This window comes from Pan troglodytes, chromosome 1, assembly GCF_028858775.2.
Source record: "Pan troglodytes isolate AG18354 chromosome 1, NHGRI_mPanTro3-v2.0_pri, whole genome shotgun sequence".
NCBI lineage: Eukaryota > Metazoa > Chordata > Mammalia > Primates > Hominidae > Pan > Pan troglodytes.
The window spans coordinates 6664192-6689944 of record NC_072398.2 but is presented as its reverse complement, the minus strand read 5'-3'; the positions used below and the strand labels follow the sequence as shown (position 1 = coordinate 6689944).

Here is a 25753-nt window from a genome sequence, read left to right as displayed (position 1 = left end):
AGAAGGTTTGCTACAGCAATATTCAAACTCATGAAAACAACCTAATAGTCTGATAATAAAGAATTGAATAGATTACAAAATATTCATATGATAGAATACCAGTTATCAAATGGAAGTTTTTATGAAGTTTTTTGATGATATGAAGACATTTTAATGATATTGTTTAATGGAAATGCAGTATACAAAGTAGGATTTGGTGGAATAAACTGTGCTAAAATTGATCTCATGAAATTCTGTCTTCTGGCTCTGACGAATTACTGTACCAGATTTGTCCTCCTGTTGTAAACAGTTAGGAATCTGGACAAACTATCTAAAATTTATTTTCAGACAATGGACCATGGGCAGCACAGGAAATGAGGTAAGGAATGCAATAGGCACAAAACTGACTAGGTATAGAGAGGTAAACTGTCCTGATGTGCAGATAACATGAGAGACTCTGAAGAAAACTCTAAGGAATCTACTTTAAAAAACAGCTACTATTAAGTACATTTAGCAAGGTCATGAAATATAAGATCAATATACAAAAATGAATTGTATTTCCATATACGAGCAATGAAAAATTGGCAAATGCAATTAAAAATAGAACTTACAGGACCGTTGAAACATACATGATTTGGGATAATCTAATAAGACCTATTCTCTATAAACTGAAAAACCACACTGAAAGAAATTTTAAGATACCTAAATAAGCAGAGAAATATAGTAGGTCCGTAAAGACATACTATAAGGAGAGCAGATATTGTTAAGATTTTAATTCTCTCAATATTGATGTATAGATTTAATGTTATCCTAATAAAAATCCCAAGAGACTTTTGGTAGAAATTAACATGCTGATGCTAAAATATATATAAAATGAAAATGACCTAGAATAGCCAAAATAACTTTGAGGATGAGGACCATAGATAGAAAGCTTACATAATCTGGGCCAAGCACGGTGGCTCACGCCTGTAATCCCAGCACTTTGGGAGGCTGAGGTGGGTGGATCACAAGGTCAGGAGATCGAGACTAACCTGGCCCACATGGTGAAACCCTGTCTCTACTAAAAATACAAAAAAAAAAAAAAAAAAAACTCGCCGGGCATGTTGCTGTGTGCCTGTAGTCCCAGCTACTTGGGAGGCTGAGGCATGGGAATCACTTGAACCTGGAAGGCGCAGATTGCAGTGAGCCGAGATCGTGCCACTGCACTCCAGCCTGGTAACAGAGCAAGACTCTGTTTCAAAAAAAAACAAAAAACAAAAAAAAAAAGGAAAAAAGAAAGCTTACATAATTTGACTTCAAGACATACTTTCAAACTGCAGTAATTAAGATAGTGTGGTACTGGCATAAGGATGGCATATAGATTAACTGGACAGAGTAGTGAATCCAGGAATAGATCAATACAACTATGGCCAATTGACTTTTTATAATAATGCCAAGAAAATCCAATTGGTGTAGGGGTAGCCCTTTCAAAAAATGGTGCTAAAATAAATGGATAGCAATATGGAGAAAAGAAATAAACTTTAAACCCTATCTCACATCATATACAAGAATTAAAATGAATTACAGACTTCAATCGAAGAGCTAAAATTCTGAAACCTCTGGAAGAAAACATTGAAGGAGCAACTTTGGGGTAGGCAAAAGTTTCTTAAAGAGGATATAAACAACAATAACCATTAAAAAAAAGAAATGATAAATCAGATGTCATCAAAATGGAAAACTTGTGCTCTGCAAAAGACACCATTAAAAATAAATACGCAAACTACAGAGCTGGAGAAAATATTTGCAATATATATAGCTGACAAGAGTTTTATATGTAAATACAGAAAGATCTCTTAATGTTAATAATAAGACCAAGTAACCCATTAAAATTCATGCAAAAGATCTGAACAGGCACTTCACAAAAGTAGATATGTGAATGATCAATAACCATATAAAAAGATGCTCAACTTCATTAGTCATTAGGCAAATGCAAATTAAAAACCACAATGAGCTGCAACTACACACATACTAAAATATCCAAAATTAATGAAGTCTCTACATAGCATGTGTTGGCAAGGATGTGCAGAAAATAGAACTCTTCTCCATTAATACTGGGGAGTGTAAAATGGTACAACCAATTTAAAAAATAGTCTGGTAGGGTTTTTTTAATTTTAATAAATAAAAATATGCTTAGTACTTTTTTTAGAATGGCTTAGTACCCAGTGATTCTAATCCTAGATTTTTAACCTATGAGAAATTAAAACATATGGCCAAATAAAGACTTCTGGGGGTTGGAGCCAAGATGGCCGAATAGGAACTGCTCCAGTCTACAGCTCCCAGCCTGAGCGATGCAGAAGATGAATGATTTCTGCATTTCCAACTGAGGTACCAGGTTCATCTCACTGGGGATTGTCAGAGAGTGGGTGCAGGACAGTGGGTGCAGTGCACCGAACGTGAGCCGAAGCAGGGCGAGGCATCACCTCACCCGGGAAGTGCAAGGGGTCAGGGAATTCCCTTTCCTAGCCAAGGAAAGGGGTGAGAGACAGCACCTGGAAAATCAGGTCACTCCCACCTTAATACTGCACTTTTCCAACGGTCTTAGCAAATGGCACACCAGGAGATTGTATCCCGCGCCTGGCTCAGAGGGTCCTACGCCCATGAAGCCTCGCTCATTGCTAGCACAGCAGTCTGAGATCAAACTGCAAGGCAGCAGTGAGGCTGGGGGAGGGACGCCCGCCATTGCTGAGGCTTGATTAGGTAAACAAAGCAGCTGGGAAGCTCTAACTGGGTGGAGCCCACCGCAGGTCAAGGAGGCCTGCCTGCCTCTGTAGACTCCATCTCTGGGGGCAGGGCATAGCCAAACAAAAGGCAGCAGAAACGTCTGCGGACTTAAATGTCCCTGTTTGACAGCTTTGAAGACAGTAGTGGTTCTCCCAGCACAGAGCTTGAGATCTGAGAACAGACAGACTGCCTCCTCAAGTGGGTCCCTGACCCCCGAGTATCCTAACTGAGAGGCACCCCCTAGTAGGGGCAGACTGACACCTCACACGGCCGGGTACTCCTCTGAGACAAAACTTCCAGAGGAACGATCAGGCAGCAACATTTGCTGTTCACCAGTATCCACAGTTCTGCAGCCTCCACTGCTGATACCCAGGAAAACAGGGTCTGGAGTGGACCTCCAGCAAACTCCAACAGACTTGCAGCTGAGGGTCCTGACTGTTAGAAGGAAAACTAACAAACAGAAAGGACATCCACAACAAAACCCCATCTGTATGTCACCATCATCGAAGACCAAAGGTAGATAAAACCACAAAGATGGGGGAAAACAGAGCAGAAAAACTGAAAATTCTAAAAATCAGAGCACCTCTCCTCCTCCAAAGGAATGCAACTCCTCACCAGCAACAGAACAAAGCTGGACGGAGAATTACTTTGACAAGTTGTGAGAAGAAGGCTTCAGACAATCAAACTACTCCAACCTAAAGGAGCAAGTTCAAACCCATGGCAAAGAAGTTAAAAACCTTGAAAAAAGATTAGATGAATGGCTAACTACAATAACCAATGCAGAGAAGTCCTTAAAGGACCTGATGGAGCTGAAAACCACGGCACGAGAACTATGTGACGAATTCACAAGCCTCAGTAACTGATTCGATCAACTGGAAGAAAGAGTATCAGTGATGGAAGATCAAATGAATGAAATGAAGCGAGAAGAGAAGTTTAGAGAAAAAAGAATAAAAAGAAACAAACAAAGCCTCCAAGAAATATGGGACTATGTGAAAAGACCAAATCTTTTCTGATTGGTGTACCTGAAAGTAATGGGGAGAATGGAACCAAGTTGGAAAACACTCTACAGGATATTATCCAGGAGAACTTCCCCAATCCAGCAAGGCAGGCCAACATTCAAATTCAGGAAATACAGAGAATGCCACAAAGATACTCCTTGAGAAGAGCAACTCCAAGACACATAATTGTCAGATTCGCCAAAGTTGAAATGAAGGGAAAAATGTTAAGGGCAGCCAGAGAGAAAGGTCGGGTTACCCACAAAGGGAAGTGCATCACACTAACAGCTGATCTCTCGGCAGAAACTCTACAAGCCAGAAGAGAGTGGGGGCCAATATTCAACATTCTTAAAGAAAAGAATTTTCAACCCAGAATTTCATATCCAGCCAAACTAAGCTTCATAAGTGAAGGAGAAATAAAATCCTTTACAGACAAGCAAATGCTGAGAAATTTTGTCACCACCAGGCCTGCCCTACAGGAGCTCCTGAAGGAAGCACTAAACATGGAAAGGAACAGCCGGTACCAGCCACTGCAAAAACATGCCAAATTGTAAAGACCATCAAGGCTAGGAAGAAACTGCATCAACTAACGAGCAAAACAACCAGCTAACATCCTAATGACAGGATCAAATTCACACATAACAATATTAACCTTAAATGTAAATGGGCTAAATGCTCCAATTAAAAGACACAGACTGGCAAATTGGATAAAGAGTCAAGACCCATCAGTGTGCTGTATTCAGGAAACCCATCTCACATGCAGAGACACACATAGGCTCAAAATAAAGGGATGGAGGAAGATCTACCAAGCAAACGGAAAACAAAAAAAGGCAGGGGTTTCAATCCAAGTCTCTGATAAAACAGACTTTAAACCAGCAAAGATCAAAAGAGACAAAGAAGGCCATTACATAGTGGTAAAGGGATCAATTCAACAAGAAGAGCTAACTATCCTAAATATATATGCACCCAATTCAGGAGCACCCAGGTTCATAAAGCAAGTCCTTAGAGACCTACAAAGAGACTTAGACTCCCACACAGTAATAATGGGAGACTTTAACACCCCACTGTCAACATTAGACAGATCAACGAGACAGAAAGTTAACAAGAATATCCAGGAATTGAACTCAGCTCTGCACCAAGCAGACCTAATAGACATCTACAGAACTCTCCACCCCAAATCAACAGAATATACATTCTTTTCAGCACCACACCACACCTATTCCAAAATTAACCACATAGTTGGAAGTAAAGCACTCCTTAGCAAATGTAAAAGAACAGAAATTACAACAAACTGTCTCTCAGACCACAGTGCAATCAAACTAGAACTCAGGATTAAGAAACTCACTCAAAACCACTCAACTACATGGAAACTGAACAACCTGCTCCTGAATGAATACTGGGTACATAACGAAATGAAGGCAGAAATAAAGATGTTCTTTGAAACCAATGAGAACAAAGACACAACATACCAGAATCTCTGGGACACATTCAAAGCCATGTGTAGAGGGAAATTTATAGCACTAAATGCCCTCAAGAGAAAGGAGGAAAGATCTAAAATTGACACCCTACCATCACAATTAAAAGAACTAGAGAAGCAAGAGCATACACATTCAAAAGCTAGCAGAAGGCAAGAAATAACTAAGATCAGAGCAGAACTAAAGGAGATAGAGACACAAAAAGCCCTTCAAAAAAATCAATGAATCCAGGAGCTGGTTTTTTGAAAGATCAACAAAATTGATAGACCACTAGCAAGACTAATAAAGAAGAAAAGAGAGAAGAATCAAATAGATGCAATAAAAAATGATAAAGGGGATATCACCACCAATCCCACAGAAATACAAACTACCATCAGAGAAAACTATAAACACCTCTATGCAAATAAACTAGAAAATCTAGAAGAAATGGATAAATTCCTCGACACGTACACCCTCCCAAGACTAAACCAGGAAGAAGTTGAATCCCTGAATAGACCAATAACAGGCCTGAAATTGAGGCAATAATTAATAGCCTACCAATCAAAAAAAGTCCAGGACCAGACAGATTCACAGCTGAATTCTACCAGAGGTACAAGGAGGAGGTGGTACCATTCCTTCTAAAACTATTCCAATCAATAGAAAAAGAGGAAATCCTCCCTAACTCATTTTATGAGGCCAGCATCATCCTGATAACAAAGCCTGGCAGAGACACAACAAAAAAAGAGAATTTTAGACCAATATCCCTGATGAACATCGATGCAAAAATCCTCAATAAAATACTGGCAAACCGAATCCAACAGCACATCAAAAAGCTTATCTACCATGATCAAGTGGGCTTCATCCCTGGGATGCAAGGCTGGTTTAACATGCACAAATCAATAAATGTAATCCAGCATATAAACAGAACCAAAGTCAAAAACCACATGATTATCTCAATAGATGCAGAAAAGGCCTTTGACAAAATTCAACAGCCCTTCATGCTAAAAACTCTCAAGAAATTAGGTATTGATGGGATGTATCTCAAAATAATAAGAGCTATTTATGACAAACCCACAGCCAATATCATACTGAATGGGCAAAAACTGGAAGCATTCCCTTTGAAAACTGGCACAAGACAGGGATGCCCTCTCTCACCACTCCTATTCAACATAGTATTGGAAGTTCTGGCCAGGAAATAAGGCAGGAGAAAGAAATAAAGGGTATTCAATTAGGAAAAGAGGAAGTCAAATTGTCCCTGTTTGCAGATGACATGATTGCAGATGACATCTAGAAAACCCCATCGTCTCAGCCCAAAATCTCCTTAAGCTGATAAGCAACTTCAGCAAAATCTCAGGATACAAAATCAATGTGCAAAAATCACAAGCATTCTTACACACCAATAACAGACAAACAGAGACCCAAATCATGAGTGAACTCTCATCCACAATTTCTTCAAAGAGAATAACATACCTAGGAATCCAACTTACAAGGGATGTGAAGGACCTCTTCAAGGAGAACTACAAACCACTGAACAATGAAATAAAAGAGGATACAAACAAATGGAAGAACATTCCATGCTCATGGGTAGGAAGAATCAATATCGTGAAAATGGCCATACTGCCCAAGGTAATTTATAGATTCAATGCCATCCCCATCAAGCTACCAATGACTTTCTTCACAGAATTGGAAAAAAACTACTTTAAAGTTCATATGGAACCAAAAAAGAGCCCGCATTGCCAAGTCAATCCTAAGCCAAAAGAACAAAGCTGGAGGCATCACGCTACCTGACTTCAAACTATACTACAAGGCTACAGTAACCAAAACAGCATGGTCCTGGTACCAAAACAGAGATATAGACCAATGGAACAGAACAGAGCCCTCAGAAATAATGACACATATCTACAACTATCTGATCTTTGACAAACCTGACAAAAACAATAAATGGGGAAAGGATTCCCTATTTAATAAATGGTGCTGGGAAAACTGGCTAGCCATATGTAGAAAGCTGAAACTGGATCCCTTCCTTACACCTTATACAAAAATTAATTCAAGATGGATTAAAGACTTAAATGTTAGACCTAAAACCATAAAAACCCTAGAAGAAAACCTAGGCAATACCATTCAGGACATAGGCATGGGCAAGGACTTCATGTCTAAAACACCAAAAGCAATGGCAACAAAAGCCAAAATTGACAAATGGGATCTAATTAAACTAAAGAGTTTCTGCACAGCAAAAGAAACTACCATCAGAGTGAACAGGCAACCTACAGAATGGGAGAAAATGTTTGCAATCTACTCATCTGACAAAGGGCTAATATCCAGAATCTACAAGAACTCAAACAAATTTACAAGAAAAAAACAACCCCATCAAAAAGTGGGCGAAGGATATGAACAGACACTTCTCAAAAGAAGACATTTATGCAGCCAAAAGACACATGAAAAAATGCTCATCATCACTGGCCATCAGAGAAATGCAAATCAAAACCACAATGAGATACCATCTCACACCAGTTAGAATGGTGACAATTAAAAAGTCAGGAAACAACAGGTGCTGGAGAGGATGTGGAGAAATAGGAACACTTTTACACTGTTGCTGAGACTGTAAACTAGTTCAACCATTGTGGAAGTCAGTGTGGCAATTCCTCAGGGATCTAGAACTAGAAATACCATTTGACCCAGTGATCCCATTACTGGGTATATACCCAAAGGATTACAAATCATGCTGCTATAAAGACACATGCACATGTATGGTTATTGTGGCACTATTCACAATAGCAAAGACTTGGAACCAACCCAAATGTCCAACAATGATAGACTGGATTAAGAAAATGTGGCACATATACACCATGGAGTACTATGCAGCCATAAAAAAGGATGAGTTCATGTCCTTTGTAGGGACGTGGGTGAAGCTGGAAACCATCATTCTCAGCAAACTATCACAAGGACAGAAAACCAAACACTGCATGTTCTCACTCATAGGTGGGAATTGAAAAATAAGAACACATGGACACCAGAAGGGGAACATCACACCCCAGGGTCTGTTGTGGGGTGGCGGGAGATGGGAGGGATAGCATTAGGAGATATACTTAATGTTAAATGACGAGTTAATGGGCGCAGCACACCAACATGGCACATGTATACATATGTAACAAACCTGCACGTTGTGCACATGTACCCTAAAACTTAAAGTATATATATAAAAAGAAGTGACCAAACAAAAAAAAGAAAATGTGGCACATGAATACCAGAATATACTATTTGGTAGTACTTCTCAGCAGTAAAAAGTAATAGACTCCACATGCAAATAAAACTACCAAAAAACAAATATAAAGGAGGAATCTCAACATAGATCTTACACCTTTCATAAAAGTTAACTCAAAGTGGATCATAGATATAGAAACAAAACACAGAACTATAAAACTCCTAGAAAATAATACAGGAGCAAATCTAGGTGACCTTGGGTTTGGTGATGACTTTTTAGATACAATATCAAAGGCACAATCCACAAAAGAAGTAATTGATAACTTAGACTTTACTAAAGTTAAACATCTCTGTTTTGTTAAAGACACTATCAAGAGAATGAACAGACAAGCCACAAACTGGGAAAATAATCTTTGCAAAATACACAACTGATGGACTGGTATCTGAAATACACTAAGATCTCCTAAAACTCCATGATAACAACCAACCAAATTTTAAAATGAGCAAAAGATCTGAACAGATACCTCACTAAAGAAGATATACAGATGCCATAAAAGCACATTAGAAGATTTTCAACATTGTATTTCTTTAGAGAATTAATTTATAATTCTCTATGTATTTATGTATATTGTATGTATATCATTTTGTATGTTGTTTGTATGTGTATAATTTAGTACGTATATATTGTATGTACATGTATGTATATCATTTTTGTATATTGATCTTATATTTCATGACCTTGCTAAATTTACTTAATAGTAGCTGTTTTCTAAAACATGTATGTATGTAGGTGTGCAGTGAGATACCACTACATACCTATTAGAAAGGCTAAGACCCAAAACACTGACAATATCAATGCTCACAAAGATGTGGAGCAACAGGAACTCTCATTAATTGCTAGTGGGAATGCAAAATGGTACAGCCACTTTGAAAAACAGTTTGGCAGTTTCTTATGAAACTGAACATTCTATTAACATATCATCTAGCAATTGCACCCCTAGGTATTTACCCAAATGAGCTGAAAACTTATATCCACACAAAAATGTGCATACTGATGTTAACAGCAGCTTTATTTATAATTGCCCAAACTTGGAAGCAATCAAGATGTCCTTCAAGGGACTAATGGATAAATAAACTGGTATAGGTATACAATAGAATATTATTCAGCACTAAAAGGAAATAAGCTATCATGCTTATGGAGACATGAGGTATCATGACATGGAGACACCTTAAATGCATATTGCTAAGTGAAAGAAGCCAATCTGAAAAGGGTAGCCTTTTAAATACTAAGTGATTCCAATGACATTCTGGAAAAGGCAAAACTATGGATACAGTAAAAATACTGATCATTAGTGGCCAAGGGCTCAGGGGAGGAAGGGATGAACAGGTGAAACTATTGTGATGGCAGTGAAACTATCGTGTAGGATATTATGACGGTGGATATATGCCATCATATATTTGCCAAAACCCATGAAATGTACAACACAATCAGTGAACCTTAATGTAAACTATGGACTTCAGTTAATAATACTGTATCAATATTGGCTCATCAATTATAACATTAGTGTAACACACTAATGCAAGATATTAATGATAAGGGAAGCTGTCAGGGAAGGGATGAGGGAGTATTTGGGAACTTTCTGTACTTTCTGTTCAATTTTTCTGTAAACGTAAAACTCGTCTAAAAGTAAAGACTCTTTTTTTAAATTATAGTACTGAGGATTAAAATTTGAAAATGAATTCCAGTAATAGTAGCAACAAGAATGTGAAATCAAGCAAATATTTGAGGAAGTAAATCTCTGTAAGAAACCAAAGGAATGAACTATTGACATCTGCAACGATATGGATCTATTTCAAAAATATGATGCTGAGTGAAAGAAGCCAGACACAAATGAGTACATGCTCTGTGATCCTATTTATTCAAAGCCCTAGTATAGGCAAAACTCATCTCCAGTGACAGAAACCAGATCAGTGGCAGAGAGCTGGGAAAGGGTTTTTTTCAGAGGAGCACGAGTGAGTCCATCATCCATCCCTTTTTGGGGTGATGGAGGCATTATATATCTTGATTGAGATGTTGGTAATATGAATTATGACATTTGTCAAAATTCATCTAACTGTGCATTTTATTGAATGTAAGTCACACCTCGATACATTTGATTAAAAAAAAACAGAGAAAAAAACAGAGATGCTGCAACCAGAGAGAAAAAGGGAAGGAGAGACAGAGGAAGGACAGGAAGGAGGGAGGAAGGGAGAGAGAAGAGGAAGAGGCAGAGAAAGAGGATGAGCTATATTGTAATAAAACATTAGCAAAAATAATTACTTCAGGAAATAGATTTGCAGGTGATTTTTATTTCCTTCTGAAGACTTCTACATTTCCATTTTAACACTGAATGTGTATTCCTTTTATGAGAAACATGTTACATTAAAAAACAATAAGCATACCATTATAAAAAGAAAGGAAGGGAAAGGGAGGGACATGGGTGAGGAATCCTCGTTCATTGTGGCAGTTTAGCCAGAAAGTATTCAGGGCAGTTGGTATTTGTGTTGGCTCTTACAGAATCAACAGAATTTCAAAGGATTTCACCAAGCCTCGACAAAAGGAGAGATCATTTCCCGCAGAAGGAACAACTGCAGAAGAGCATGTGGAGGATGCACTGGTAATACATAGAAATGAGCTTTCTTGAGACAGGAGATTGAAATTGTAAGATTGAAAGGATGAAGCTTCTTTGTCACCAGATTCTTGACTGAAGCAGAGAGAAAGGTTCCATTCACATCAGGCATTGGAGGAGCCATTCGAACTTTTAAGAGATCCACTAAAATGGGAATGGCAGTCCCGTCTGTGCAAGAGCACCATCTGAAGCTTCCTCTCCACACAGGAACTGTGATATCCATGAGTTCTGACGCCTCAATGCCCATCATCAAAGAATGATGCTAATAACCCTTAGTGAGAACCATGGCTCCAGAAGCAGTCTCTGTTAGGTTTGGATCTTACTGGTGATTTTCCACCATCTGTTACCTGAAGTTCGTTTCTTACCGCATGGCTTTTATGTATTCATTTGTAATAAACCCAGAAATTCAAAAATCAGCAAGCTGTTTCATGGCTCTTTGGAGACCACTGTTTTGCAAAAGTGTTCTAAAATAAACCAAATACCATTTTTTATTGTATTGTAATTATGTGTGCACATACAAATTTTCTTTCAGGCTTTCTCTTAAATATAAACTTTCAAAACTATACCTCGAATACAGGATTACTAATTTTTGGCCCTCTTCGGTTTTATTCAGTTACACATTTTCTTAATAACATATATTTTTAATTCTCTTCACTGAATGTCTAGGTTCCTCATTTGCTGCATCAAAACGTTCATTTATTATATAAACTTGATTTCTAAAACACTGAATATTGGGGCTACATGGCAATGCCTCGGTTCTCAGCAACCTTCGTGTAGAACCCACATCTGCCTTATAGAATTCCTCAATGTTCATCTCTTTTTTAATCTTGAGGATTTAAATACCTCTTTAATACTGTGTAGAGAAAACCTACTGCTACATCATACCCTAATGCTTCTCAGACTGTGATACTCCCTGAAGCCTTGGCAACAGTAGACCCTGGGGTTCCGAAAATTTGGAGGGGCGTCTTAGGTTTTGCATTCCTAATAAAATCCGTGGTGATGCTCCTTCCTGCTGCCTCTTTGTAAAGCACATTTTGAATAACAAGGCTTAGCAGGAGCTTTTTGCACACCAGGCTTTGATTTTTCCCCCCACATATACCTTTGGGACATGGCAGTCTCCTCCTTTCAGACACATTTTATTCCCTTGAACTTCACTAAGTTATTCTTCAGGCTCAACTGATCTAAATTATATTTCTAATTCCCACTGCTAATCTTGTATTCTTAGAATTTCTTGGCATCTTCTCCAGCTTTAATATTCGTTCATTTTCATATTCTGAGTTCAGTATGCTTACCTACAGCAACTTCTTTCTCTGTCTTAGACCTTTCGAGTCCACATTCACTAATCTCTTTCAAGTTGAGTATTTTCCTGAGTTGTTGATCATAATTCTAGAAGAGAACATTGAAAAAACTTCCTCTTTTCCATATTACTTATATATAGACATTTAGATACAGAGATATGTATAATAGATACATGAAGAAACGTGTGCATGTGCGCACACACACACATAAACACACAATTACATAGATGCCTTAGAAAACACCACTGTCAACCCTTTACAAGGCAAACACAGTGGATATAGTCCAGCTACACTGAACTCAAAATTCAATTCCATAAGACAGTAGAAAAACAAAAAATAGTAAACACGTATATTATATCTAAATACTTTAAATATTTAAATCATATCATGAATTGGGTTCTGTTCCACAAAGAAAATTTTCCAGATAGCCCATTGTTTTCTTGTGCTCTCAACCTTCTCTAGTCTCATTTGTCAGTTTTATGTTGCCTCATTCTTTCTCCTGAAACTCAGCCTTCAGATTTTCTATGTCCTCATTCTGTGGCACTGTGTTCTCCATTTCGATAATTTACTTTAGGCCATCCTTAGATGCTCTAATACTTCCCTTGATATTAATAGGACTTTGTCTCCATGAAACTGTTGGAGTAACTTTCCACACATATTCTTAACATTTGGCTCATTTATCCCTTCCTTCTTCACCTCCATTCTTATAATGCTGCAATTATCAAAATTTTATAGACCTTGGAGCTCAAGAATGCTAGACATTTATCACAGGCTTGAAATTCACAATCCATCTCTTTGGCTAGTCACAATCTTTTTTTATCTGTATGAATGACATATCAAGTGCAACACATCTATTTATTTCTTATTTTCCTCATAGTCTACTAATTTTTAGTATAGCAAACAGTCTCTTATGAGGGTGTCTACTGTCAATGAACACAGCCAAGAGTTCTATGAATGCTCCTATGCTCCTCTGCTGTTCACCTCTCCTCCCCAGCCACCAATGTGAAAGAACAGATAAAAATAGTGTACATGGTGGCCAGGCACGGTGGCTCACACCTGTAATCCCAGCACCTTGGGAGGTCGAGGCACGTGGATCACCTGAGGTCAGGAGTTCGAGACCTGCCTGGCCAACATAGTGAAACCCTGTCTCTACTAAAAAAAAACAAATACTAAAAATTAGCTGGGCATGGTGGTGGGTGCCTGTAATCCCAGCTACTCAGGAGACTGAGGCAGGACAATCCCTTGAGCCCGGGAGGCAGAGGTTTCAGTGAGCTGAGATCACACCATTGCACTCCAGTATGGATAACAAGAGCAAAACTCCATCTCAAAAAAAAAAAAAAAAGAAAAGATATAGAATACAACATCATATACTATTACTATGGTATTGCAAACTATAACAATGCCATGTATCTGAAAAATTTGCAAAGCAACCTACATGGTTTACTACGTGTCTTAGTCCAGGCTGCGATAACAGACTACCCTAGACTAAGTGGCTTAAGCAAAACATATTTATGTCTCACAGTTCTGGAGGCTGGGAAGTCCAAGAACAAGGCACCAGTAGATCCAGTGCCTGAGGAAGGCACACATCCTGGTTTGCAGACATCTGTTGTCTCCGTGTATTCTCATGCAGCTGAGAGAGAAAATCACCCCTCTCATGTTTCTTCTTATAAGAGCATTAATCCTATTCATGAGAGTGCCACCCTCATGACCTAATCACCTCCCAAAGGCTCTACTTCCTAAAACCATCACATGGGAGGTAGGATTTCAATATATGAATTTGGGAGGGGGAACCACAAACATTCAGTCCATAACACTATGTTTTGAATACACAGCAAAAGAAAAAAGCAAGAAACCAACCTGACCTATATCCATTTCTGCTAAGGCTCATTAGAAAAGAAATATTTTAATTCTTACTATAATAGTTTAGGATATCTCACAAAACCATAAAAGTTAGCAATTTTCATATATTCTATTCAGAATGTCTTACTTGCCAATTACCCTTCCTGTCATACACATAGGGACCTTGGTCACACACCACAATCTTCCCAAAATGAGAGGAAAGGGCAACCTGTGGGCTTAACTATTAAAAAGAAAAAACTGGGAAACCCCACAAGATGAAGGGGTTGGCCCAGAAGCTGGGAGGCCATGCAGCGAATGTCTGAAGCCTTCATGCTGAAGCCTCGACATGCAGGGGTCAGAGCAGGAGGAGAGAGGCGAGCACCGGGTTACACTTCTGGACAGCGTCCATTCAAAGGGTCAGAGGGAAATTTTCATGTTGTGGAAGAGAAGGGCCAGAACAAATGAGACACCTTTGGCAGGGAGGACTGGTAGAAGCCAGGGACAAGCAGTCAGGTTCGCCAGCCCCCTGCCCCTGCCCGCCACCTCCAAAGCTGGAGGCTGCCACATGGCCACCGAGGATAGCTGGAGAGAGAACGGGCTTGTCTAGAAAGCAGCCCCAGGGAGCTGCCAGGATGGGCCCTGTGGGACCCAGAGCTCACTACTCTCACCCACACACATGCCCTCTGGGGCCTCCAGCAGAGGATAGTTACAGACCATCCATGTTCAGCATCCCCTGGTGCCGGGAAGGCTCCATGGGGTCAGTCCCACAAGCAGTGCTCCAGCAGAGAGGAACCCATAACATGAAGGACTGGAAATAATATGCACAACCGCTTTCTTTTTAGTATTCTTGACTGCAAAAATCCCTTCTCATAGCTAAGCTCTGTCGAAAAGGAATTAAGCAATGAGTTCTAACCTAAAATATCGCTCTTTAGAGTGAGCTCAGGTAGCTCAGAAAACTTCCTTTTTATCTTTCACCATCTCTAATAATTGCATTTATTTGCCTTTGCATTGGTATGCCTCATGTTTCCCTTCCCTCCCCTCCGCTCCCCTCCCTTCCCCTCTCCTCCCCTCTCCTCCCCTCTCCTCCCCTCTCCTCCCCTCTCCTCTCTGGATTCTAAGTTTTGGTGTCCTTCCTGACTTTTCTTCCTTCCTAATTCTAACTCGGGCCAAATGACACTCACATCCCCTTTTCCCAGGCTATGCAAGATGCTGTCCTACCACAGGCCCTATAGAACGCCTGTTCTGTACACCAGGCACACTTAGGCATGTGACAGCCCCCATTTAAATGCTCCACAGAGCTACGTGAACTGCCTGCCACATGCAGGTCTGCAGCAGCCTCCCTCTGCTTTTGGATAAAGGCTTTAAGCTGATGGTTTATCCCAGTTTCTGCAGACATGGTTTTCCCATCACTTCTGCCATCCCATCCCCTCTTCCTGCTCTAAGTCTGTCCCTATGGCCTGGATCACTGACTCTCACTGTGTACCTCCTGGAGCACACATCTCCCTGCCTCTAGCCAACAGATTCACCTCTGCACCAGGCTTTACAGAGCAGAACCGGCTGGTGTTTGCGGTTGCTTGCTGGATACTACCTCAAACCCCAGCCAAGGTTTATTTTATGTTCCAAAATGACCACAAACTGTCCCAAACTCACATCTGACTCTTTCATCCAGAGAGTCTCAATAACTGAAAAAGAACTTCACCCTATTATCACCAATCCTTTCTTTATGAGGGCTCTTCCATAATAATCTTGATATAACTCATGGTCTATATTTTTCGTTCTGCAAAACTTTAGTGGGCTATTTGAAAATTGGCTGACACAACCCCAAATTTTTTTTTCTTTTTTTTTTTTTTTTTGCTGTTTTGTCCTGTGTCAGTTTTCTGTCCCTTACTAATGTCCTGCAGTTGGTCCCCAAGTCCTCCCTTGAAAGTGGGAGCCTATATGGTTATCTAAGTGACCACATTCCTGAGAAGCAGCAGGAAATAGTGCTATTACTCTATCTTAGGTATAAAATGACTATTCTCACAAGCACACCACTTAACCAAGTCAAGCAGACAGTTCTGCCTCAACTGAAACCCATACTTAGCAGAAGATGACATAAACTAGATTTTGCTTCTTGCCTTCAGAAGCACAAACCAAATGCCTTCATTGTCTAATTGACAAAGTCCTCTCCAATCTCCCCCATCCAGTCCCCGGCTGGGAACCATGTGGATGCTCAAAAAATGCTTGTTCACCAGTTTCCAGCACCCAAGGGCCCCGTGGGAAGGACTTAGCTAGACGGACACCACTTCTTCCAGCAGGAGGTCCATTGATTTTTGTTTGTTTGTTTGTTTTCCAAACAGAGAATAAGAAAAGTTTTAGAAGAATTGGATTCCAAACAAGTTCATGAATGAAAAAGCAGTGAAGACATGAGCTGTAAGCAGTATCTCAGGGAGAAACACAAGCAAAGACGTAGCAACCCTTCTAAAATTAGCAAGGAAATAATATGTTCAATGTTACTGAGATGTTATTTCTATTTCAGAACGTCTTTACCATAATTTTCTTACAGACATATTAGTGTTCAAGGAAAATTGGTGAACAAATAAGTGGGTGAAGAATAAAAATGGAAAAAAATAGAATGTTAACAAGAAGAGAAGAGATCTAGGGAACACAATGTGATTAGTTTGATTTCTAATCTCTAACAATCACTGGTTAAAAATCAATACCACCTCATCTAGAGTTAGGCTGCTTGTGGCACAGAGAACACTGATTTAAAGTAACAATGTTTGCATTCTTCATTCAAATATTAGAGACTACCATCATCTATCATCAGACCCCCTAGGGAAACATCACATGTTATTATAAAATGCAGATGAAATAAGAACAAGAGGTCCTAACCTTCCACATGTTGGCATGTTTCATGTTTAATTATATAACCATAACACCCCCGTTACTTTTGGCATCAAATTGGTGTAATGTAAATAAGAAATTATTACCAGAACTTAAATTCAAATGTTCCCTTTTGCTTTAGCAATTATCATTGGCAAGGAAAGTATATTTGTTCTTTAGTGCCTCTGTTGTACAACCAGGGACATTCTTAGACCAAAATAATATCTGAGAACACTGGATTACGTTCCAACCAGAAAATGTTTGCAATGGGGGAAAAATCAGAGACCTAAAATAAGCTTAATTCTCTTTTAAACTGTGTAAGGGAGATAAAGCCAAGAAGAAAGGGGAAAAAAAACCTGTCTTGCTTGAATTTTTGCTCTCCTAAGATGGAAGGCAACTTTGAAGAAAATAATACTCCACACAATTACTCTCGAAAAAGTCAGTTTCAACTTCAGTAGGCACAGATTGACATCCCTTTCAATAATTTTATAAAATGGAGGTTTTTGCTATTTAATGTCATATAAGGTAATGATTTAATAGCTTCTACCACAGCCTTATCAAACATCACTTGATTATGTTCCCACTGGCAGTTTTTTAAAAAGCATTTCTGGATAGATTCACTTTCTTTGCACTTCATTAGACTTTGTGAGATTGTTTCTATCAGAGGACTAAGTGAAACCACAGTTTAAAAGTTACCAATATTGTCATTTATAATTCTCTTTCATTTTTTTCATATACACAACACACACATCAGAATATGTATACAATTGATGTCTTTAGGGATATCTAAAGAACCTCAGAACTCAAGAACAGTCCTTAAAGGATTGTGGCATAGATTTCTAAGTGTCCCCTAATATCTGCCCTCACAAAACACCCCTGAATGTTAGCTCATCCCTTGGCTTTCCAGAAGCAGGATTATATGTGTCAGCCTCCCTTGCAGCTAGCTGCAGTATGTGACTAAGTTTTAGCCAGCAGGATGGACAGGAATGTGATAGTGCAACTTCTAGGATGTGTTCTAAAGGGGAGGGCAGATGTTCCTTCTTGCCCTTCCTCCATCTTCTGGCTGAGAAAGTGGGCTGGACTCTGTGGAAGAGAAACACACACTCCAGAAGCCCAAGCAGACAGTTGGAAGGGGTCCCAGGAGACCGGAGACCTCATACAAATCCAGGAGCTGCCTACATCTTAACTTTCATGTAAGGGAGATACGAAGTTCTATCTTCATAAGCCACTGCTTTGGGAGCTCTGTTACATGCAGCCAAAACTACATCTACTGCATAAAGATGTCACAGATCAGGAGCCTGAGCTGGGACTAAAACCCAGACCTACTAATACCACAACATTCAGAGTTCTTTCAATGACACCAGATAACCTTACCAAATGTTGTTGCCATATTTTTTAAAAACTATTAATGATGTCTTATTATTTTACTATAGTCCAATCAGACCTCATTCTTTCTTACTTATATTTATGTTAATAAAGGAAAAAATGACCTCTCAGATGCAATGCACCTGCCCAAAAAGACCTTTCTCTTCCTCTAAATTTTCTATATGTATGGGCCACATCCTTTGTGTGTGTGTGTGGAAGCAGTTGGGGACAGAAAGACTCCAGAGGCAATAAAATGGGGACTGAGCCATCCATTGGAACAGGCCTGGGTATGAATACCAGGTCTCCACATATGGCTGTTTAACTTCGCTAAACCTCTGTTTTCTAAGCATGAAAAAGAGAGCTTCATCCTTCCCTCACACTGTTGCTGCAGAAATTAAATGAGATAACATATTTGAAGAACCTAGTGTTATACCTGGAACATAAAAACTGCTCGACAAATACAGCTCTGCTTTCTATCTGGTCTTTATGTGTCTCTTCAAGAATCATTTATAATGTCCTCACATATTATGAGTCAGGCACTATGCCAAGCACTGGGGAAGGAAGTAAATAAGTCAACAGGGTGGCTGCCCTCATGGGGCTTTGCCATAGATGGCAAACGAATAAAGCAGGAGCAGGGGGAAGGTAGTTTGAAAGAATCAGGTTTTCTTTTTATTTCTTCAATTTATTTTATTTATTTATTTAATTTTTTTTGAGATGGAGTCTCGCTCTGTCTCCCAGGCTGCAGTGCAATGATGCGATCTCAGCTCACTGAAACCTCCACCTCCCGGGTTTAAGCAATTGTCCTGCCTCAGCCTTCCGAGTAGCTGGGATTACGGGCGTGTGCCACCATGCCAGGCTAATTTTTATATTTTTAGTAGAGACAGGGTTTCACCGTGTTGATCAGGCTAGCCTCGAACTCCTGACCTTGTGATCCACCCACCTTGGCCTCCCGAAGTGCTGGGATTACAGGCGTGAGCCACCACACCCGGCCTCTTCAATTTATTTTTATGAGACCTCGCATGCTGATTGTAGAACTTTTTAGAAAATATAGATAAGCAAAAGTAGAAAATAAAAATTATTCCTCATCCCATTACTCAGCACCAACCAGTATTAATATTTTGGAGTATCTCCTTCTTCTCATTCTCTCCCTGTGAGATGTAGTCCTCTATTATAAACATACAGGTTATAGAAAATGTACAAAATACATTAAACATCTTTTTTTAAACTCCTTTTCTTAATTGAAATTTATGAGAAAAACATTGTATGTCGTTACTATTTCAACTGCTATGTTTATTCCCTTGCCTGGATGTGCCAGAATTTATTCAACAGTCCCTATGTTTGAAAATTTATGTTTTCTATTAAAACTAACACTGCTGTAATGTTACCCTCTTACAGAGGCTTTCCCTAATGTTCCTAACTAAAATGGCTCCCACTCCCCACAATTGTTCACTGCTTCATTTTTCTTCGTTGAACTTATCATTTTAAAGTCTACCACATGTGGATCAGTTTAGTAAGCCTATTCACCTCCAAGGCAAGGAACTCCACCTAGCCTTGAAGAGATGTTAGTAAATATTTGTCTAATAAATAAGTTAAAGAATAGATGTTGGAATGAACATTCTCAAAGAAAATTTTTATGCATATATAACCACTTTCTTAAAACAAATTCATTACAGAAAATACTTCTGGGTTGAAGGGTATTAATAGTGTTAATATTAATTGTGTTCATATTAACCATGTTAATGTTTTGATGTATGCTACCAAATTAGTAGACAAAAACGTTTTTACAATTTACTCTCCCCAAAAGAGGAAGGATTCATTTCTTTGCATCCTCACCAGTATTTGACAGTATTATTTTTAAAATGATAAAAGAAGTTTTACTATTCCTTTAGTTTTCATCTATTTGACAGTTAATAAAATAAGCCACTTTCACATTTTGATTGCTCATTAATATCTTAGAGAAGATGATTAAGGGAAAAGTTTGGACATAGTTACTTCTTTTCTCAGGCTTTATATGTGGCAAGTGGGTTCCATGGAGAAATAAAAATTGGCAGAAAGAATAATAATTGCAGCCAAGAATTTAGCTAAGTAGATTTACTGTTATAAAGAATTTGGAAGTAAAATCTACCAATAATAGTTATGCTAATAATGTATCTTAACATTTCTCTATCTATATCTTCATATTTATCTACCTCTATCTATCATATATCTGTATCTACATCTCTATTGATATGATTATGTCCGTGGCCTTTGCTTTCTGCCACTTTACTCCCCTTTTTCTTTTAAGATCTCCCTTTCTTACTTCGCATTTTGTCTTGTTTTTTCACTTTTTGTTTGTTTTAGTGTAAGTGTAATTGGCAATAAGATGGGCTACACAGGGGATGAACTACGAAGACTTACGATCTCTTTTTAAGGAAGCGTTCCAGTTACCCATAGCTGTCGAACAAACCACCCCAAAACTTGGTGGCATAAAGCAAACTATTTTGTTGTGCTCATGGATTGTGCAGGGCAGGAATTTGGGCAGGGCCCAAGAGGGATGGCTTATATTTGCTTAAGCATGTCTATTTCCTCCACTTGGGAAGACTTAAGTTGCTGGGAGTGACTGGAATGGCTAACTACAGGAATCATCTACAGGCCTTTTCACTCACATGTCCAGAACCTTGGCTGGAATGACCAAACGGGGGCTCAGCTGGGATGGCTGACTATAGTGCTTACCTGGGGCCTCTCAATATAGCTTGGACTTCCTTACAGCCTGGTGGACACAGGGTCGTCATACTTATAGTGTGGCTCAGAACTCCAAGAATAATGGTTCAGATGCCGCACAGTCTTTTATGATCAAGCCTTGGATGTCACATAATGTAGCTTTTGTCATAGTACATTGGTCAAAGCAGTCATAGGGCCAGCCAGTTTCAAGGGATGGGGATCAAGAATCTGTGGCCATGTTTAAAAACCACTGTGCTAAAAAAACAAACTCATGTATCTTGGGACACTTCTAGGTGCATACCAGCTTTTGGAAAATACAGTTTATTTGGTTACACATTTGGTTATTACAGTTTATTTAGAAAACACAGTTTATTTGGTTAAACCACTTAAACATGTATTTCTGATAATCAACTGTCCAACACTGTTCTATGCACAGTATCCGTAGACAAGAATAAATGACCATCCCTGCTAGCAAGACATTTGCTAGGATACGGAAAATAATTTGCTAAGATACAGACAAGTACCTGAAACAATGGGAGTGCAATTAAGTGCCAAACTGTGATAACTGATCAAAGATGCAACAGAAATTCATAAAAGCAAGAAAGATGTGACGGTTGGTACAGTTGCAGTCGGTAACTAAGGCACTACAGCAGGGCTTTGATGTGTGGGTGGGACTTGGAATCAAACTCCTGCCGTGAGCAAGTTGGGGAAGGGAAGAAGAGAAGAAGGAGCAAAGGTACAGAGCCCAGGAGCCTAAAACATTCAAAATTGAGGGAGAGAGGATATAGTCCGTAATAAGGTGGACTATGAAAAGAAAGGATGGTCTGCTAGCAAGACTCCATTCAGGAGAGGACCACTGTAGAATGTTGATCAAGGAAGCTATGTTTAGGATAACTAAATGTCGGGGCTTCACAGGTGACATAGAGGGAAGATGAAAGGTTAGGGACAGCAACTAGAAGCCATATCCACATACCACCTAGAGTAGTATCATTTAACGTTTTTCTTTAAGTCAACTCATTTTTTTTTAACTTAAGTACCTTTACATAAAAAGGAAAATAAATTTTGTGTCAGTCCTCTACATGGAACATTAGTATGAGTAGGTATGTCACCCACCTCTCTCTCTGTCTGTCTCTCTGAAGTTAATGGTAGACAGTAGACAGTTGTTAAAGACTCACTAGCACTGAACTGAGCTTTTCCTTTCATTAAATAGGCAGGATTACTAGAGAACTCAAGAAGGAATCCCTTCCTCATTAAAGGATCCAAAATTATGCCATAGCATGTCTGTACCTCCTAAATTCTCTCTCATCACCAGTGCTTTAAGAAATCCCAGACCAACAAATCTGAGCAGAAAGCGGAGCAGCTGGACTGGAGCATGTCTGAGTATAGGACACACTTCTCCTCTGTAATAATGAAAATTACAGAAATATAATAAATCATAATCATTCATATTATTAATCCACTAACTCTCATATGACCTTCACCCTCCTCCTTCCTTAGCTTTGCCAGATTTGTAGTTCTGTCCACTTTGGGGCAGGCATCTGCCTGTTTCATTGACATGAGCACTGTAAATTCTCAATGATCAATGCTCATAAAGAAACGGAATGAAAACTAAACCTATTTACATTTGTTTTGGAACCAAGCACCTCTCATTGGAATTCATAGATATAAAAGACTCAGGAATAAAGCATGGAAAAATCCAAAGAGAATGTTTTGTAAGCTTTACAATGCAGTCTGTGGCTGGAAATAAATAGATTTAAAAGATTTACTTTCCTAATTCTTATTTGTTCAATTTAAAATTAAGATATATTAATATTCCATTATATATATATATACACTACATCATGCTGTACCTTAAATATAAATAATAACATTTATTTTTTGATGATATATTAACTTGGGGTATATTCTGTCTCTCTGTGTATATTTTCATATAAGTTAATATATGTTAATTGGCTGAACAAATGAGTTGACTAATAACATATATTGACTTGTATGAAAATATCATTCAAGGAGAGGGACAGAACAGAAACCTGAGAATAGCTGGAGATGCTAAGACACAGTTTCTTGTTAATCTTATCTACTCTTATGACTGCAGCGACCACCTACATACTAAGGATTCCCAAGTCTATGTCTGCAACCCAACCCAGCTGTCCTCCTGAATTTCAGACACACATCTAACTCTTGTTAGACCTCTCCATTGCAATGTCTCTCAAGAACCTCAAACTTAACATATTTAAAACATAAGTCATCACCGTGCCCCTCAAACTCTGTGCTTGCCCCTAGATTTACAATGTCGATGGCCACCATCTAGGAGCTTACCCAAGAGGAAACTGAGTGATCCAGCCTTAGTCCTCTTGATCACTTCCCACATCTAATTAGTAGCCAAGCATGCATACTGCCCTTTAAAGGAATTCATGTAACACTTGTTTTTAGTAGACTCTTGTTTATTCAGAATAGTAACAGGAGAGAATTATATAATCACCTATCTATTCTGATTAACAGTTACCAAGAGTGCTAATTTTCACATAATTACAGTATAACAAAACATGCAACACTGTTAAATAAAAGATACCTTTTCTTGCATTTTTTCAAATCATTTAACAAAAGTCTCAGGGAAATTACAACTAATCAATTACATAATATTTACATGTTTATGGGTGCTTACGCAAGTGCATGGGCATGTATGTGTGTATGTGCGTGTGTGTGTGTATGTGCGTGTGTGTGTGTGTGTGCGTATCTCCTGACTTCTGCAAATAAATTTAAGATGGAGAAGATAGAAGTTGTAAAACAGAGTCCTGTGGGGCCGGGTGCAGTGGCTCACGCCTGTAATCCCAGCACTTTGGGAGGCTGAGGTGGGCGGATCACCTGAGGTCAGGAGTTTGAGACCAGCCTGGCCAACATGACAAAACCCTGTCTCTACTAAAAATACAAAAATTAGCCTGGCGTGGTGGCACACACCTGTGATCCCATATACTTGGGAGGCTGAGGCAGGAGAATCACTTAAACCCAGGAGGCGGAGGTTGCAGTGAGCCAAGATCATGCCACTACACTCCAGCCTGGCAACAGAGCAAGACTCTGTCTCAAAAACAAAAACAAAACAGAGTCCTGCGGAGGTCTGATTTCCCACCAAATAACCACTCCATATCTAATATGGTTTGGATCTGTGTCCTGACTAAATCTCATAGAAATGTCACCCCAGTGTTGGAGGTGGGGCCTGGTGGGAGGTGTCAGGATCACGGGCATAGATCCTTCATGAATGGCTCAGTGCCATCCCACTGGTGATGAGTGAGATCACGCGAGATCTGGTTGTTTAAAAGGATGTGGCCCCTCCCACTCACTCTAGCTGCTGCTCCTGCCAGGCGTCGTCCTGCTTCTGCTTTGCCTTCCACCATGAGTAAAAGCTCCCTGAGGCCTCCTCAGAAGCCGAGCAGATGCCAGTGCCATGTTTGTACAGCTTGCAGAACTATGAGCCAATTAAAACTCTTTTCTTTGTAAATGACCAAATCTCATTTATTTCTTTATAGCAATGCAAAAATGACCTAACAACACCCCTCCACTTCCTTGAAGCACAGGGCTTCCAATTTTGATAAGCTATAAGCAGACCTGTGCTTCAAGGAAGTCCAGATGCCCTCTACCTCACAATGGGAAGTCTTCCGTTTCCCTTGCCAGCAACTGGTTTAGGAATAGCCGTATGGAACTCTTTGGCCAATGACGGTGAGTGCAATGGGAAAGAGGCCTTAAGAAGCATTTCACTGCTCTTAAAAAGGGACATAAGGTCAAGTGCTCTCTTTTGGCCTTTGAATTTTTTTTTTTTAAATGAGGATATGATGTCGGGAGCCGTTGATGGCATTTTAACACCTGAAACAGACTCTAGAGCCTGCTGATGCGGAACAGAAAGGTGGGAAGAACCCTGACGATGCTGTTAAGCTGCTGAATTAACAACTCTTCACATTTTTTATGTGGGATAAAAGATTGCTTTACTATTTAAGACATTCTGCCTTGGGTATTCTCTTAGTTAATGCTGAACTTATCACAAGTGACACAGACTAACTAAATATGGGTGTCTTCTAGTTTGTATTTTGTTTTGTTGTTATATTACAAAACACATGCCGGTCATTTCTTCTCTCATAAAAAAAAATGTACCTACCAGAAATAATTTTATCTATTTTAGCTCTTTGGGATATAGAATAAACGAAGTTCGATGCACCAGTGAAGGGAGGAGAGGAAGGTCCAACTGACTGAAAGAAAAAGTTCAAAGGAACCCAAAATGTGTTGTTTTCATCATTCTGGTCCTTAGAGTTTTGTCAAAAGCAGCTAGCTGATGTGTCTTCAAATGATTCAGTCCTGGGGCTTTCTTAAGGAAAAAATAGACAAATATGAGCATCAACTACTATCATTCAAGGCCCCATTAGACTACAACATGAATGAGATTTCAACCTCTAGGGCTCTGCAATCCATAGGGCCCACTTAGGAGTCATCATCCTTGAATAAAGCCAAGAAGGTTACTCAATTCATTTTCATACTAAACAAATTGAATCTTTAATCACAGGGCAATTATCAGCAAGCTGTTCTTTTGCAATTACTGCCTCCATCCATGAAAGCATTTTTTTAACTGTGATATCTAAAAA

General features: G+C 39.2%; 1 protein-coding gene and 1 long non-coding RNA gene across 4 annotated transcripts in view; both read right to left on the bottom strand.

The window, feature by feature from the left end:
- PLD5 (phospholipase D family member 5) overlaps window positions 1-25753 on the bottom strand; it is a 447689-nt gene that overhangs the window by 396405 nt on the left and 25531 nt on the right. The window lies entirely within an intron of this gene.
- LOC107970744 (uncharacterized) lies at window positions 10721-21215 on the bottom strand. Its single transcript, XR_001713585.3, has 3 exons — window positions 21138-21215; window positions 12351-12444; window positions 10721-11522 (listed from the first exon to the last, which is right to left on the bottom strand). It is a non-coding gene; the product is annotated as an uncharacterized LOC107970744 (long non-coding RNA).